The 18,134-nt window shown below is 46.8% G+C and overlaps 1 protein-coding gene across 1 annotated transcript in view; it reads left to right on the plus strand.

The window, feature by feature from the left end:
- RIN2 (Ras and Rab interactor 2) overlaps positions 1-18,134 on the plus strand; it is a 1,094,313-nt gene that overhangs the window by 103,212 nt on the left and 972,967 nt on the right. The window contains exon 2 of the mRNA XM_078648965.1: positions 3,495-3,561. The gene's annotated coding sequence lies outside the window, so the exon portion shown is untranslated. The remainder of the gene's footprint in view (positions 1-3,494; positions 3,562-18,134) is intronic.

Raw genomic sequence — 18,134 nt, forward strand, 5'->3', positions numbered from 1 at the left:
CAGTGTATTTTGGGCCTAGGAATAAGAGCGTATTGTTTGAATGTTAATATAATGTTTACACAGCATATGACACATTTCTTTAAAACCTTGAGACACAGAAAGCATATGCACCCAAGGGAATTTAATTCCACATCATGGAGAGCAGCCTTTATTCGAGCGTCAGCCTGGGTCTATGTGGCGCTCTTTTCTGTAAAGTATATTAATCTCAGGTTAGAAAAACTTCTCAACTGCTGCCTCTTAGCAGTGGAAAAGGGAGTTAGTTGCTCTAGTAAGCGGACCTCTTTGTGTAATCTTTAAAAATATCACTCACAGGCCAAGATATATGTTTTCATGGGCACTTATGCGACCAGGGGTGCCGCTTCATGGTGCAAAGTGGTAATCAACTTTTGGGTGCAAAAACTATTCTGCATCAAAAGTAGGCACAACTCTTCACCAACGTTCTTTTACATTGTGAATATCCAAATGTTTCCAATCAAACCCGGATCTACTCGAGTATTGTTCCCTGGCTGCTAATCCTGATGCCAAGGGAAACAAAGTACAAACAAGGCGTAAGGAGAATACCGCACAATGGGGCTTGTGGTAAAGCTATTTTGCTGTCGCGCAGGATCTGATTCACAAAATCGAGGCCTTTGTGACTTCAAAATAGAATTTGGATATGTACAAAACCCAAATTGTGATTCATAACAGTTGCGTAGAGTAGAGGGGTGCAGAGTACAGTAGAGTGGCGTAGTGTGCAATGGTGTACGGTGCAGTGGTAGAGTATATTGGTGCAGAGTAGAGTACAGTAGCATATAATGCAGTGGCATAGAGTTGTGCGAGTAGAGTGCAATGGAGTAGAGTGCAGTGTGTAGAGTGCAGTGGCGTAGAGTAGAGTGGCATAAAGTGCAGTGGCACACAGTAAAATGGCATGGAATGTGGTGGCATAGAGTAGAGTGGTGTAGAGTAGAGTGAATTGGTGTAGAGTGCAGTGGTGTAGAGTGGTGCAGGTTAGAGTGCAGTGCCATATAGTACAATGGCTTACAGTACAGTGGTTTAGAGTAGGGTGGTGGAGAGTAGAGTAGAATGACGTAGAGTACAGTGGCATAGAGTGTAGTGGTGCAGAGTAGACTAGACTGGTGTGGAGTGCAGTGGTGCAGGGGAGAGTGGAGGGTAGTGGGACAGAGTGCTGTGGACTAGGTACATGGGCGCAGAGTAGAATGTAGTGGCATCGAGTAGAGTGATACAGAATAGAGTGGCGTAGACTGCAGTGGCCTAGAGTAGAGTGGGGTGGCACAAAGTAGAGTGGCCTAGTGTGCAGTAGCCAAGATTAGAGTGGTGCAGAGTAGAGTGCAGTGGCCTAGGGTAGAGTAGTGCAGAATAGAGTTTCATAGAGTGGAGAGGGATAAAGTGCATTGTTGTAGAGTGTAATGGCTCAGAGTGGTGCAGAGTACAGTGGAGTGGCACAGAGGGCGGTGGCGAAGGGTGCAGTTGATTAAAGTAGAGTGATGTAGTGTTGAGCAGAGTAGCGTAAAGTGCATTGGAATAGAAATGTGCAGAATAGAGCAGCATTGAGTGCAGTGGTTTAGAGTGCAGTATCATGGACTATAGTGGTGCAGAGAAGAGCAGAGTGGTGTAGAGTGTAGTGGCATAGAGTAGAGTTGATTACAGTAGAGTGGTGCAACATGGCAGGCGGACTGGTGGTAAAGAATAGAAGCTACATGGATGGGAATACGGGAGATCGACTGAAAATACAAGCACTCATATGGAGAGCTTGAACAAAAAGAAAAAAGTAACTCCAAAAGCGGGAACAGTGGATGGACACAAGTACTTTTGTCCATGCTCCGGGGGGGTTGCAAACACTACAAGAGGACATGGTGCCTACATTCTGTGACAAACAAGGACGAAGTAATTGAGAGCAACACAGCAGCTAACAAATGGTAAGCTATAGGCGGGCTGTCATCCAACTGTATGTAAACAATATGTCTCACAGAGACAGCACACGCACTGCCATGGTGAAAACGAAAAAAGATGCTTTATTAAAAAGCAATCACAGATATAGTGGTCTGCTGGCTCCAGCAGACCACCGTCCCAATGGTGGCAGCGATCCATACTGGGTTGCAATTTGCAACTTACCTAATTAATATTCATGTGGTAGGTCAATTTGTGACCCAGTACTATTCGGTATTTTACAAACCAACATATTAGAACATACGTCAATTTGCAAAATGCCAATGGATTTGGTGAAAGTATTAACGCAAACGCATTGTATGATCTTAAGGCCTAATATCCGCTATGTGAAAGATGTGTAATTGCTGAGAACTCAACACATTTTACGTGACTTACCATTGATGCTTGTTGTTGAGTTGAACTTTGTACTGGAGAAAGGTCCTCAAGTGCAAATCTCACATAGGGGTGGCTATCTTGCCTATATGCTATATCATAATGCAAGCATCACGCGAAAAGAGCCTTGTAGTGTGAGCACTACCAACAACATCCTTGGCACCTGATTCTTTCTAAACTTGGCGTTTTACAATTTTTCCATTTCGCATATTGTAGCGCTACTGATTTTCACACAGCACTGCATGAATGAAAGTAAATCTGGCCACCAGTCTGCACCCTACCATAAGGAACTTGCTCATGATAAAAATGCAACATATGTGCAAAATATGGACACTTTGGCAGCTCACAATATCAAACATGTGAATAATGTGATCCATACTGTTTCATTAGTGCTTTCAACTGTGTTGAATTATCATTGTTCAATAAATTCAGTTGTAGGATTTCCTACTCGTAGCTCTCTGACATGACCATATGTGCCACTATTTATGTTCAAGCATATGTTGAATGAAAAGAGAAAACAGGTGCCTTTGATAATGGGCGGGTGATCTTAGCCATTCGTTTTCCTTCACAAATGTAATGCTTAGAAAAAGACTGCTGTGTGGGGGGCCCTAACAGCCACGACACCCTCTCTTGGGTTATTTAACGCGCTACGTGGAATTGGGAATTTTTAGGGGTTTTATTACGATGTGTTCAAAGTCTTGTGCATGGGATATATTTAATTTTGTATTAGGAATTGATTTTAAAATGTAATTATAGGTATTTATTTTTTTAAACCTTATTGAGAAACTTGTAAGCCAGTTTTATGCTTTGGTGTGGTATATTCATGGTTGTATCTATATTTTAATTTACTGACTGTCCCGTCTTTTAAGATGAATAATCGCAATAAAGACTTTTTTAATTGAATTGAATTGGATTGACTGCTGTGTGCATTATAACAAGAAAATATAACACGGTTACATAAAAAAGTTGATGTTCATCTGATTAAGGATCCTGCTCTCGATTGCTTTGTGTTTCAGTGAACAGTTTCAACAAACATCTCATTCTGCTTTCTAATTTCTGGGGGTATTTTATGAAGCATTTCGCACTCCTAAGCACCATCGTATTAGATAAGGGGCTGCAGCAGCGGTGTGCACTAATCGGTCTCCCTAATTCTTCTCTTGTTGTACCTTCTTTAGAATCATACTGGAACAGTGATGAACTATGGCAACCATGGCAACCTGAAGAACTTCGACTACAGATCTGGTGAGTGAGAAGAAACATAGTCTTCATTTTAGGACTTAAACCATTCTGGTGGCCATGCCCATTTCCTTTAATCCTTCTGAGCTTACCCGTACTAGCTCATGGTCAGCATACATCGCATTCTATAAACCCCAAAACAATCTCCACACATGTGTATGTATATATGTAGTATTTAGTACAAACCAAGCCGAAATTCAGCAGAGCACTGTGGGAAGTCAAGATCGTTTTACTGGATCATCATCCCAGGTGGAATGGTTTCTCCTAGTGGTTCACCAAGTGTAGCCTGGGACTCATTACTGCCTTCAGAAAGTAAAGTGAAGGCCGTCCTCCTGACAGTATGTCATCAGGTTATTCAGACCATCTTGTGCCGTCAGTCAGGTGTAAGACTAATTTGTTACAGAGTCAATGTAAAGCAAAACTTCAAAGGTGTAACTGGCCACAGTCACTCTTTCTGTTGCTGAGTATAAATTATGTTCAGCAATGAACAGTGTCTGGAACATCCATAACATCCTCCTAGATCATTCTCTGGCCATCACTGAGGCTAGGTTTACAGATACTAGTGTTATCACTCCCTCTGACCTCCTTTCACCAAAGTACAGCATAAAGTTTAAGAGTCCATCAGAGGAGGGAGGAGCTTGGCGGGCATCCTAAATGGCCGCGTGAGCACAGCGCTCCCCGGACCCCCGCCGCTCCCGGCATAATATCCTGTATGAATCCTGATTTTTCGCGAGGATTTATATAGAGGACGTTGGGCTGATCTACCTGGACCTTTCAGAAATTGATTTGGACACCGGGTGCCTGAGTTATGGTGAATTGAACTTTTGGGCTCTGCCCTTGAGGTGCGCCCGGGACTGGGTGAGGTTCGGTGGCCGTCTTGGAGTTGAACAACAACGGCAGGGGGATTTGACTGGTGGGTCCCCTTCTTAAGTTTCGGTTTCGATTCTGCCTCAGACTGGGACATTGGTGAGAGGGTCGGGCCAGAACTGGTGCCAGGACACACGTCGGCTGTCGGGCCTTTGGCTGGACTATTTTCCTCGTTTGCTGCCTCTATCCTAGTGATACCCCTCTGGCGGTCCTTTGGTCCCGGGGTCTCCATTTCTGGTGCCCGGTCCGTTGACCCTGCTGAATCTTCTTGTGACGCATCTTCAAAATGGCGGGCAGAGGGGACCGGGAGACGCGCAAGACGAAGACACCTCTGCTCGGGGGTCCGGTCCAATCTAATGTTATGGACCGTTATACCCACTCTAAGGGGTCCCCCGGAGCTGTCCTGCCCGGTCCCAGTGCGTCTGACCACGTAGTGGATGCGTCGACGGAGCCCTCCTTGCAGGACATCATGGGCGCCATTTCTGGCATGAGGGAGTCAATAGGCCAACAGTACGAAACCTTGGCCCACAAACTTGAGACTGTGGCAATCGAGGTGAATCTGATTCGTGCCGATCTCTCCAAAACGAACGAAAAGGTGAAGTCATTGGATATCAAATCATCCAGCCTCACGACGGACGTCTCTGAGATACAGACGGAGATTGGCAATCTCCGTAGGGTGAACGATTTCATGACCCGGCGCTTGGAGGACTTTGAGAACAGGGCACGTCGCTGTAATGTTCGCGTGGTTGGCGTGCCGGAGAACCCAGAACCCCACTCGGTTGATCTCCTGGTTGAAGACCTGATCCAGAACCACCTATCTCCATCTGGCCTTAGTAAATTTTTCACAGTGGAGCGTGCACATCGTGTTCCGGGGGGCCAGGGTAAGCCAGGCGCCCCGCCGAGACCTATTGTTGCGAAGCTTTTCCACTATAGAGATCGGGACGCTATCCTGCAGGCTTCGCGGGTGAAGGGCCCGGTGGCCTTTGAGAATGCCACGGTGAATTTTTATCCGGACTTTTCCCAACAGGTCCAGAAGCAGCGGATGGGATTTCGTGGTGCCAAGAAGCGTCTTAGGGACATGGGGATGCGTTACTCTATGCTCTTTCCGACCAGGCTGCGGGTTGAGTATAATGACCGAACTTTCTTCTTTGATCGGCCGGATGCTGTGAATGACTGGCTGGACTCCCTGCCTAGCCGACCTCCTGAGACTGAGTCCGATGCCCACCCGGGCGGTGCTGAAGGTGGTGTAGAGAGCTGAACATTTCGTCTATACCTGGTGCCTTGTTTTGAATAACTTTTCCAGGGGTGTATGCCTATGTTCCTCTACTGCTTATGTGTTTGATGTATGTTCTTTTTCTCGTCATGGGTCTTGATCGGGGGGCGGGTGGGACGGAGCCTTTCCTCCTCCGGGGTCTTTGTGTAGAATAGGGGTTCTTGGGGGACAGGCACACTGCAGGTTGGGGTGGCTTTTTAGCTTTTTGCAGGGGTGCAGGGTGGGGGGTGTTTTCTTGTTATTTGGGGGGAGGGTGGTCGGGAAGTTTGTTGTTTGTGTGTTCTGTTTTCAAGGCGACTTTATCCTGTATTTGAAAATGTTTCTGGTGTCATGCTCATTGGTGGGGGGTTATGGTTTTGTCGGGTGGGATGGGGGGTAGCGGGTTGAGATTTGTTTCGTGGAACGTTAACGGTCTGGGAGATCGTATCAAACGAAGTGTGGTGTTGAAATGTATACGACGTTTATCTCCTGATATTGTTTTCCTGCAGGAGACTCATTTGGTAGGCAATGTTTGTCATGCAATGAATAGGTGGGGCTATCGCCTCGTGGCACATTCGGGGTTTACCTCGGGTTCTAGGGGTGTGGGTATCCTTGTTCGGGCTTCCCTCCCCCTAGCTATTGATGATGTGATTCAGGATGACCGGGGGCGGTATGCTGTCCTTGTGGGTCGCTATGAGGGTCGTGCCCTCTCCTTATTCACTGTTTATGTGCCCCCCGGCTTACAGACTTCTACCTTTTCAGATTTGGGCCGTGTCTTGTTGGACCTCCCTGATAGTACTCTCTTTCTGGCTGGTGATTTTAATTCGGTGTTCTCTGGTCTCCACGATCGCCACCCCCCTAGAGATACTCCTGCGGCCCAACAGTGGTTGGGTGGATTTTTGGATACCTTTGGCTTGGTGGATTGCTGGAGGCTTTTGCACCCCACTCAGCTTCAGTATACCTTTCATTCTGGGGCCCATGGGAGTCTGTCTAGGCTGGATTATTTCCTGATGCCTGCGGCTCAGTCGCCAGCGGTGCGTGAGATTGTACACCTACCCAGGGGTATCTCTGACCACTCTCCGCTCTGGCTTCGTTTTGAGGTTGGAGTGGAGGCAGTGGGCCGGGTGGCTCCCATCAATCCGTGGTACCTTACCTCCCCCGAGACCCGCAGCCTTTTGCTTAAATCTTTGGACGCGTATTTTCTGGATAACGAGGGGTCTGTTTCCTCAGCTGTGTCCCTATGGGAGGCCTTTAAGACGGTGATTCGTGGGCAGGCCCTCTCCCTTATTGTTGAAGCTAAGAGGGCGAGGAATAGTGAGGTGGTGGATCTTGAGGGAGAGATTTCTGCATTGGAGGATGCTTTGGAATCTGGTGTCACATCTGCGAAACTCCATGCCCTGGGTCTGAAACAATTTGCCTATAAGTCCATGGTCACAGATGCTGCTAAAGTGATGTTTCGGGAGCAACAGGGACGTTTGTATGATGTGGGTGACAAAGCGGGTAAATTGCTGGCATGGCTGGATAAGAAGGAGAGGGCTAATCGTGTGGTACCCGTGATTCAGTCTTTGAGTGGTGAGAGTGTGACGGACCCGATTGGAATAGTTGACCGTTTTGCTGAGTACTTCCGTGTGGTGTATACCCCTGTGTCTGTGAGAGATGTGGCTGACTCTCGCCTTCTATTGCGTGATATAGCTCTGCCCAGTGTTTCCGATTTGGATCGTGTGGCGTTGGACTCCCCCTTTACTGTTGATGAGATAGCTACTGCCATCCGTTCACTCCGTTCGGGCAAAGCATTGGGCCCGAACGGGTTGCCAATTGAACTGTACAAATTGCGTCCCGACAGGGTGGCTCCGTATCTTCGCGCCATGTTTCTAGAGTCCCGGGAACGGGGTATTCTCCCTTATGATCAGCGACTGGCCACGATAGTTGTCATCCCCAAGGATGGTAAACCGCGAGATCTTTGTTCCTCCTACAGGCCCATATCCCTGCTAAATGTTGAACCCAAGGTATTGGCGAAACTCCTGGCGTCCCGTCTCCTGACGGTCATTAGTGGCTTGGTCCATCCAGATCAATCCGGATTTATCCCGCATCGCAACACGGCTCTGAACCTACGTCGTCTTCACGGCGCGATTGCGAGGGCGGGGCTTCTGACGGAGCCGGCCATTTTGGCATCGTTGGATGCCTCAATGGCTTTTGACACGGTGGACTGGCCTTATCTTTGGGCGGCTCTTGAGAAATTTGGTTTCGGGTCTGAGTTTATTGGTTGGATCAAGTTATTATATGCGGAACCTCTGGCACAAGTAGTGGTCAATGGTAGGGTTTCGGCTCCTTTCACCCTTGGTAGAGGTACCCGTCAGGGATGCCCCTTGTCTCCGTTGCTTTTTGCACTCGCCCTGGAACCATTGGCTGCTTGGCTTCGGTGGGAACCTTCGCTCAAGGGGATTCGCTGGTCTCCGGACTTTGAGGACTGCGTTTCACTTTACGCGGACGACATTCTTTTATATCTCACCTCCCCGCGCAAATCTCTGTCTGTTTTATTTGACGTTCTTGCTTCTTTTGGTGCCAACTCAGGCCTCGTTATTAACTGGGCCAAGTCCTGCGTGTATGTTCTTTCGGGTGTTTTGCCCCCGTTGCCGAGCAGACTTCCTATCCAGGTGGTCCAGTCTGGCTTCAAATATTTAGGGATCTTTATTACGTTGGACTCCTCGCTCCGCTTTGAGCGTAATCTCCTCCCCCCGTTGCTTAGATTGCGACTGGATGTGGCCCGTTGGCGTAAGCTTCCTTTGTCTCCTCTGGGCAGGGCGGCCCTGTTTAAAATGATGTCCTTGCCGCGGTTCCTTTACGCGCTCCAGAACTCCTATGACGCAATCCCCAAGACCTATTTCCGAGAGATCGAGAGTCTTCAAAGGCAATTGATTTGGGACGGGCGTCCACGTATTGCCCTTGCGAAACTCACCATCCCTTGGTACGACGGGGGCATGGCGCTCCCCGATATCAAGCGATATTACTGGGCTTCCCAGTTGTCTGCTATTAATCACGTGATGTTTTCACCGGGTCGGAATCCTGCGTTCGAGATGGATAGACTTCAGCTGCCGGGTGGGGACTTTAATAGAGCGCTTTATTCTCGATCAGCCGGGCGCCATCTTGTGGGCCCATCCAGGATTGCAGTAACTGTATGGCGAGCCGCAAATGTGAGTTTGGGATGGGAGGATCGACTGACGCTGGCGACGCCGCTTTATGCCTCGGAACGTTTGGGCTGTCTCTGGTCTACCAAGGGTTTCGACCGCTGGGATATGATTGGGATTTGTAAGGTGGGTGATGTATGCTCGAAAGGTAGTGTGAAGTCATTCCAGGCCCTCCAGGCGGAATATGGTTTGAATGGTAGGGAATTTTTTCGTTATCTGCAGGTCCGGCACGCCCTCGCCTCAGTTTTGACTCCTGATGAGGCCCTGCCCGAGTCTTCCCCCCTCGAAGATCGTGTCCTTGATGGGCACCTGCCTGATAGCACTATTTCCCTGATCTATAAGAAGCTGATCAATAATCGGGCGGACTTATTGGCCCGACTTCGGGAGGCTTGGGTCAGCGATGGGTTGGAACTGGACGACGAAGATTGGCAATCGGCACTCTCTTCTCCCAAGGAGGTAGCCATTCCTGCCCGTCTCCGTTTGGTTCAACTTAAGATCCTTCATCGAGTGTATGTCACTGGTCCGCGTCTGTTGACGATGGGCTTTTCCTCGGATGGGTTATGTAAGCGTGGTTGTGGGTCGAGTGCTACCTTTTTACACATTCTTTGGGAGTGCCCGGTTGTGGCGGCTTACTGGACTGCTGTGCTTGAGGTGATGACTGACGTGACTGGTGTGGCCCTGCGGCCGGAGCCTCGACGATGTCTGTTGAATGTGTGGGAGCCCACTGACTACTCTGTGGCCCAGACCAGATGGGCTACCTTGGGTTACATGATTGCGAAACGGGATGTTGCGCAACTCTGGGGCGCTTCCAGGCCCCCTGAGGTCTCGAAATGGGAGGATAACATGGACTGGTCCATGTTTCGTGAGAAGACTGTTTATGTGGCCAGGGGCAGACCCAGGGCGTGGACGAAGATTTGGGGCCAGTGGAATGAATATCGTGGGGATATCTGTACCCCTCCCCTTGTAGGCACTGCTGAGGTTATCTTATCTCCCTAGGCGAGCGTTCCCGGAACCCTTTCATGCTGTTTTTTGCATTTTCGATTCTCCCCGCTGCTCCCCTTCCCCCCCGACCTTGTTGGAGCCTCAGGGCTCTGGGTATGTTCTCCTGTTCGTGGACCATCCCCTCCGTTCTTTGGGCTGACCTTAATTACCATGCATTCGCCTTTTTAGTGTTTGTTTTGCTTTTTGTATAAAATAAAAATTCAAAATGCTCTGTGACATGTGGGGAGTAATGCTTTGTGCTGGATTTGTACCTGACCACGGGTGTACATTTCTAATTCATGCCTTATGCCTTATTATTAGCGGCCAGCCCGTGAGGTTGTAGGCCTATTCTTGTATTTTTCTATGCTTGCTCAAATAAAGGTTTTTGAAAAAAAAAAAAAAAAAGAGTCCATCAGAGAGCAGCTAGTGTTGTTGACTTTGAATCATCTTATTCTCCGCTAGGAAATTCTATTATCGACCTGTGAATCATTTGAGCACACCATAATCTAGGTTTGTTCTGGTCCCATTGCTCCACTTTTATTTGCTATCATTAATAACCCCATGCATTCAGATTTTTCAGCAAGGCAAATTGATCTTGCCTAGCACTTTCAGTATCCTATCACACTTGTTTTCATGGTTATCTCAAAATTTCTAGAGATGACCTAACATTATTGAAATAACCGATATAACTTATGTTTTTAAATGATAAATCCAGATATTGACTGGCTTCATGCAGTTTGTTCAACGGCCCACTCCTGCAGCTTGTAATAAGGTCAAAATCCTAACCAATCTCCTTCTATCGTAGCCGATAATTTTGAAGAAAATTCACTAAAGCTGTCAAACTTTACTGCTCATTCAGTGAAAAAGCCCAGTAGTTGACGTTGTCCAGTTCAAAGATCTAATGGAACAAAGCAGACTCCTTCACTCAAATCTTCTTTTCTATCAACATTCCCATAGTGGCTGAGAGTTTGAATGCTCTTGAAAACTTTATAACACATTCCCTGAAAACTAACACCCCATAAATACTGAGGACACAAGTCCAGGAAAGTTGGGGCAAATAATTTGCTCAGCAGTTACCTAAACAATATAAAGGGACATTGTTTGTATGAGTGAAATGTGAGCCTAAGTATAACGTCCCTGTAAAGTTTGGTTTTTCCAGTGTATTTGTAAAGTTTTTTTTAAATTCTGTTTCCTAAATATAATTGTAACCTTTGTTTTGTTTCAGTGAATTTCTAAGGTTTTTTAAATGTTGTTTCCTAACTATAACATCCCTGTAACCTTTGTTTTTTTTCAGTGATTTTTCAAGGTTTTTGGAATTTTAGTTCCAAAATGTAACCACTAACCTTGGACAATGAGTGTGTGAGTGAGTGGACGAGTGTCTCAGTAAGTCTATCAATTGGTATTAGAGTGTCTGAGTTGGTCTGTCAGTGGGCATCTAAATGCCTAAGTACGTCTGTGTATGGGTGTGTGTTTAAGTGGGTCTGTTAGTGGGTATGTGAATGGGTCTGTGAGTGAATGCATGAGTCTCTGAGTGAGTCTGTAAGTGGGTGCATGAGTCTCTGACTGAGTCTGTGAGTCGATGTGTGCGTCTCTGACTGGGCCTGTGAGTGGGTGAATGAAGGTCTATGAGTGAATGGATGAGTTTCTGAGAGGGTGAGTGAGTGGGTGCATAAGTGTCTGAGTGGATATGTGAGTGGATCTGTAAGTGGCTGTGTGAGTCTCCGAGTGGGTCTGTGAATGGGAACATGAGTGTCTGAGTGGGTCTGTTCATAGGATAAGTGTATAAGTGGGTCTGTGAGAGTGTGAAAGAGACTTTGAGTGGGTGCCTAAGTGTCTGACTGGATCTGAGCGTGGGTGTGTGGGTGTCTCAGTGGGTAAGTGAGTAAATGTGTGATTCTTTGAGTGGATCTCTGAGAGGATTCATGAGTGTGTGAGTGGGTGTGTGAGTGAGTGAGTCTGTGAGTGGGTCTGCAAGTCTGTGCGTGAGAGTCTCTGAGTAGGTCTGTGAGTGGGTGAACGAGTGCTTGAATGGATCTGTGATTGGGTGCATGAGTGTCTTAGTGTGTCTGTCAGTGGGTGCGTGAGTCTCTGAGTAGGTATGTGAGTTGGTGCATGAGTGTGTGAGTGGGTCTGTGAGTGGGTGCATGAGCATATGAGTGGGTCTGTCAGTGGGTATGCAGTAAAAAATGTTAGGGGCCGCATGCCAGCTTCCCCAGTGACAGTCCTCCTGTGCAGCCTGCCTGCAGTCCGCTACCCTCTGCTGCCTTCGGTTTTATGTCTCTTCCACTTCATTTCTGCTTGTTTCTCTGCCTCTTCCCTCCTTGCTTCTGTCTTCTATTTTGCCTCTTTCTACTAATTCTGCCTGTTATTTGACCTCTTTCTGCTTGTTCCTGACCTTTATTCTACCTCTTGCTGCTCGTTTCTGACATCTATTTTTCCCCTGCTGCTCATTTTCTACCTCTATTTTCCTATTTCTACTGACAATACCCATTATTTTGCCTCTTTCTACTCACTCCTGACTTTAATTTTGCCTTTTGCTGCTTGTTTCTGACCTTTCTTGTGCCTCTTTTTGTTACCTTCGGACCATTATTTTGCCTCTTTCTGCTCGCTTCTGGTCTTTGTTTTGCCTCTTTCTGCTAGTTTCTGGCTTTACTAGAGGGAGTTGCTTAAAACACAGCTCTCTCCATGCAGAAGCAATTGTTTCATCTCTTTCCCTGGCCGTATGTTTGCAGAGATGAAATACAAAAAGTGTGGGGACTGTGATCATAAGTGCCATGGGGTCATGGGGCAATGAATGTGGTTGCAGGCTTAAACGTATGCTTAAAAAGAACAAAATATTCTATAGCTGTTTTGTTTTGTTGTTGTTTTTAAAATAGCGTACACACCTAAGATAAAAAAAGAAATGTCAATTTAATTCAAAATGACAAATGCACTCTTTTACGTTATGACATATTAGCTGGTTAATGTGATCACTGAAGACGTCAATATATGTGACCAGAGAGCTACAGATCTGTGCCAGTGGTACATTGGAGAATAGTGTATTTATAGTACTACAAGGTCCCAGTCTGTGACAAAAAGCACTGTGAATAAGTCTCACTGTTTAAAAATTGTATAACACACAGTATAAGACAGGCTACTTGAATACACTTCACTTTTTAGTCTTCTACTCATGGCTGTATGACGTTACAACGCATTCCGTTGCAACACATGCCTTTACCACCCATGGGTTACAACGTGAATGCCATTCCCACGCATAACCTTTACCACAAATATTTCTTTACCATGCATAATTTTTGTTGTAAATTTATGCATGGTAAGGGCATACTCTTGGGAAAGGTTATTCCCCCAACCATAATCCCTTCTTACAAATACCCCTCCCCTGCCCTTAACTCTAAAATCGGACCCCTGCGTTTTTATTTTTCATTCTAAAATTCCCCTTACCTCTCCACGTCATCTCTTCTCCATGATCCTCCGAGTTGACGAGTTGACGTTGCACGTGGTAAAGAGGAAACAGAAGTGTCTTTCCATTTCCTCTAATGACGCAGATTGCTTCCCGATTGCCTCCACATCGCTACTTAAACAGGTACGGTTTTTTTTGGTGAGGGAACCCCCCCTAAGCCTCCTTTTTTGCATGCATTTTTTTTTGTAAACATTTTTTTAGCCTTTAACACACACGCCTTTACTACGTATCTCGTAGTAAAGGTATGCGTGGTAAAGGCTATTTGTTGTAACAACGCATGCCTTGTAATGCATGTGTGGTTAAGTTATGCGTAGAAATTGCCACTTTGTAGTGGCCGTTTCCTTCTACTCATTCTTTGATATTAATATTAAAATATAAATATAAATTACAGCTGGTATTTATGTTTTTTATGTGTGACAATTTGTAACTATTAGTTTAACCCCTTGCATGCTTCGGATAGCCCCCGTCTGGGGGCATCCGAATCCCGCCCACTATTTATTATTGTTATATCAGCAAATGAGATGTTGGAAATTGTATATATCAGCCATGCACCCATGCAAAATTGAGGGGTGCAACAGGGTGTCAAAGTGACACCCTGCCACCCTTCAATGTTTCCCCCAAATACCGAATCAGTATTTACCGATTCGGTAATTGACATTCATTCCTATGGGCCTCCAGGCAATTACCGATTCGGTAATTACCGAATCATACCAATTCAGTAATTAAATCGGTAAAATTACCTACATCCCGATTGCCAGTTCTTTTGCCAGAACTGGCAATCGGGATTGCCAGTTCTTAAATACCGAATCGGTATGATTCGGTATTTAAGAATCGGTAATCTGGGATTACCTACATCTGGCCCTTACTGTTCAAAATAAAAACAAGTGCTTTAAAAGTTTTTATTTTAGTAATGCATAATCAGACTGTACCTAGTACCATTGTTTGAATGTGTTCATTAAAAGGACACATTGCAGTACACAGCCAATAACACCATAACATTACCTCTCAAAATGAATACATCTTTGCATCATAAAGCTTCAAATGAGTCCATCAAATAAAGCCTATGCTGGTTTCCCAAGCAGCCTTTACAATTGGAGATTAACCAATTGCACACATCTACATTCTTTCTGGTGTAAGAAAGCCTGGTTATTCTTTATCTTGCTGTCACAGCACAGGAAGCCTGCCACCCATTTACTTTCAGCAGTGCCTCGTGCTGATAGTGAATAGGTGGCAGGTTTTCTGAGCTGTGTAAACAGAGGGTGAAACATGTGGGATCTATATGGTCCTACATGAGCGTGTTTTTTGAATTTTACAAAAAGAGTTCCCCTACCTTTTATTAAAACGCAATTGTTCCAACAATGAATGGTTTATGACGTTTATATGCAGATTTTCCTTGCTAGCTTTAAGCCCTATGTCACTCTTGCTGCGCAGAATCAAAGCAAAAGAGGAGAGAGATGTAGTGCTTTTAAAAGGCAGACAGTTTGATTTGAGCCCTTGGACAAAGGGTGTCTGATGACTCAGTGGAGTAGGCAGAGTAGACAGCCTGTGGATATCGTTGGTGCTGCAAGTGCTGCAGCATTGGGGTCTGGAAGTTGTGAGGTGCCTACTTGGAGGTGTCGCTAAGCAGGTGAGGAGGCAGGTCGCTCCCCATCTTGTAAAAGTGTAATGCCATCTCTCCACCTTGTTTTCAGTCCAGGGTAGACCTGGCTAGTGAGTTGAATAGGTGTGGCTACATAAGACCAGCGTAGCCTTCAGTTGGGGCTGATAGCTGGTGAGACAGGCCGCCGAGGCTCTGTGCATGCATTTTGTATAATTTTAAAAATACCGCTCTGTGTTTTTTACTTTGTCCGCTACTTCTTAGCGCAATGTGTAATTTGTATGTCTGTTGATTTTAAAAACAAATATACTTGTACCTGAACGCCGCCCCTCGGCGCAACGCTCTTTTCTTGGCCTGATATTACCCTTCGCTCCAGGCACCGATCCGCCACGGCTTGTGCCGTTTGCAGCGGCGGTGGCCACACGAGCGCTACTTTCTCCATCCGGCCACACATCCTCACTTCCGCCCTGCTGGTCAATTGGCAGGTTAGCGGGCTAGTGAGTTGAATAGGTGTGGCTACATAAGACCAGCGTAGCCTTCAGTTGGGGCTGATAGCTGGTGAGACAGGCCGCCGAGGCTCTGTGCATGCATTTTGTATAATTTTAAAAATACCGCTCTGTGTTTTTTACTTTGTCCGCTACTTCTTAGCGCAATGTGTAATTTGTATGTCTGTTGATTTTAAAAACAAATATACTTGTACCTGAGCGCCGCCCCTCGGCGCAACGCTCTTTTCTTGGCCTGATATTACCCTTCGCTCCAGGCACCGATCCGCCACGGCTTGTGCCGTTTGCAGCGGCGGTGGCCACACGAGCGCTACTTTCTCCATCCGGCCACACATCCTCACTTCCGCCCTGCTGGTCAATTGGCAGGTTAGCGGGCTAGTGAGTTTCTCTCCTTTGGGTATTTAATGACGCAATGGCGGAAGCGCAGCGGACGAGCGCAGCGGGAGCGCCGACTTCGCGCCGAAGTCGTGCCAAAGTCCTGCCCGTCTGCGCCCGTCCGCGCCAGTACGGGACCAGTGCCATTCCCTTTGCCCCCGGTCACATAACATATTCCCGCTCCGCTCTATTGAGTCTACAACCGCCTCCATGTACTTTTGTCCCTACCTTTAGTTGTCATGATGCCCCGCTGAAATGTTCTAAATGCGCTCTCACATTAGACTCTGTCACCCCGGCTATATGTACCACCTCACCTACTTTCTGGGATACTCCATCTGTCACTCATCATTTTTCCTCGATTTCGCTCAAAGCATGTTCTGAACTGGGCTTTAGTAGCATAAATTGTCGATCTCTCTCTAAACATAAGAGAGACATCTTTGACCTCCTTGAGTCATCTAGACCAGCAGCCATGTTCGTTACAGAAACATGGTTAAATGATAGCTCTGGTCCGGACATTGCCATGGCTCTCCCCAATAATTACACCTTTGTGGGGAGAAACCGTGTACTCAAGGATGGCGGAGGTATCGCTGTAATTTTTAAAAGAGAATTCTCTTGCAAATGGGAAGATCTTGATTTTCCCAGTTGTGAAGCTGGTCTCTTCAAACTCCTACTCTCTCCCAATTTTACTTTGACTGGAACCCTTATTTATCGTCCCCCTGGCTCAGCCTGCACATGGGCCTCCTCTTTCCCAGAGCTTATTGCCCCTCTGATGTTACAATCCACTAATTTCCTAATAGTGGGAGACTTAAATATTCATTTTAATCAGGCATCTTGCCCCATTAGCACGCGCCTGCTACAGGATTTAGCCGCCCTAGATCTTCACCTACATAACTCTAGCCCTACCCATATAGCTGGTAATTTATTAGATCCCATTATCTCCAATCTTAATTGCATCACCTGCCACTCTTCTTCACCTGTTACCTGGTCCGATCATTTCATTATTGATTTTTCAATCAATATTTCTGATCATCACAACTCCTTTACTAGATTACATCCTCATAAAGCCAGCAGGAACTGGAAACGATTAGATAATGGCAAACTGAATATCTGCCTTGAGAATTCTAAACCTATGCTTCCCATTGTTACTACTAAGGAGGTATCTGCTGTCAGCTCTTGGCTGATATCAGCCTTAGATTCCTGCCTCCCCACCCAGGGAAATAAGCCCCATATCCATCATCCACCGGCTCCCTGGTTTAATGATTCACTCCGCCAGGAAAAATCTCGCTGCAAGAAACTGGAACGCATTTGGCGCTCCAACTATTGCACGGATAAGAAAAAAAGGTATAAGGCCGCTCTTCTTGTTTACCATTCTGCCTGTGATACCGCCAGAGCTAATTATGCTAATATTACCATACTTAATGCCCAAAATCGACCCAAGGCCTTGTTCAAAGTTGTAAAAGATCTGGCAGGCATGTCCTCTGTACCTAAAGACCCCTGCTTGAAATGAAATGAAATGAAAAATTGCATTTGTATAGCGCATAACTGCCCTGGAGCCTCGCAGCGCCTGAAGATAAAATGGTTTTAGCGCAGGCTCGGGGCAGATCAACGAGATTTAGCAAACAAATGCGTTTTTAGGGCCTTTCTGAACGAGAGGAGGTTGCTGTTACCCCGGATGGCAAAGGGGAGGGCGTTCCAGAGTCTGGTCGCCAAATGGGAAAAAGAGCGGCCACCCCAACGGGCTTTGTTAATTTTAGAGGAGGTGGCCAGCTGCAGGGTACCAGACCGAAGGGGTCGTGTTGGGACATAAGGCGTAACCAGAGGGTGCAGAATCGCTGGGCCTACACGGTGGAAGGATTTGTGCATGATGCACAGAGCTTTGAACTGCACTCTGGCAGCCATTGGGAGCCAATGGAGGTCTTTCAGAGCCTTCCTCGCCGACTGCCGACGGGACAGATTGAACAATAGGCGGGCCGCACTGTTTTGTGTGACCTGAAGCCTCTGAAGAACCGGAGCCGGTGCTCCCAGGTAGAGAGCGTTCCCGTAATCCAGGCGGGAGAGAATGAGGGCCTGGACCATGATCCTCCTCGCCTGGAAAGGGAGCAAAGGGAGCACCCGCCGGAGCATCCTCATTAGTCCGAAGCAAGTGGCAGCAGTCTTAGTAGCCTGGACAGAGAAATCAAGGGCAGTGTCAAGCCAGATCCCGAGGCTCTTTATCTGGGACTTGGGCGCAGGAGGAGCGCCAAGACATGGTGGCCAGACGGGTGCAAGAGCAGACGGGGAGGGATTTCCAAGGAGAATGATGTCTGTCTTCTCCCCGTTAAGCTTGAGACAGGAGGCTTGCATCCAACTGGCAACAGCC

This window comes from Lissotriton helveticus, chromosome 6 (assembly GCF_964261635.1).
Source record: "Lissotriton helveticus chromosome 6, aLisHel1.1, whole genome shotgun sequence".
Taxonomy (NCBI): Eukaryota; Metazoa; Chordata; class Amphibia; order Caudata; family Salamandridae; genus Lissotriton; species Lissotriton helveticus.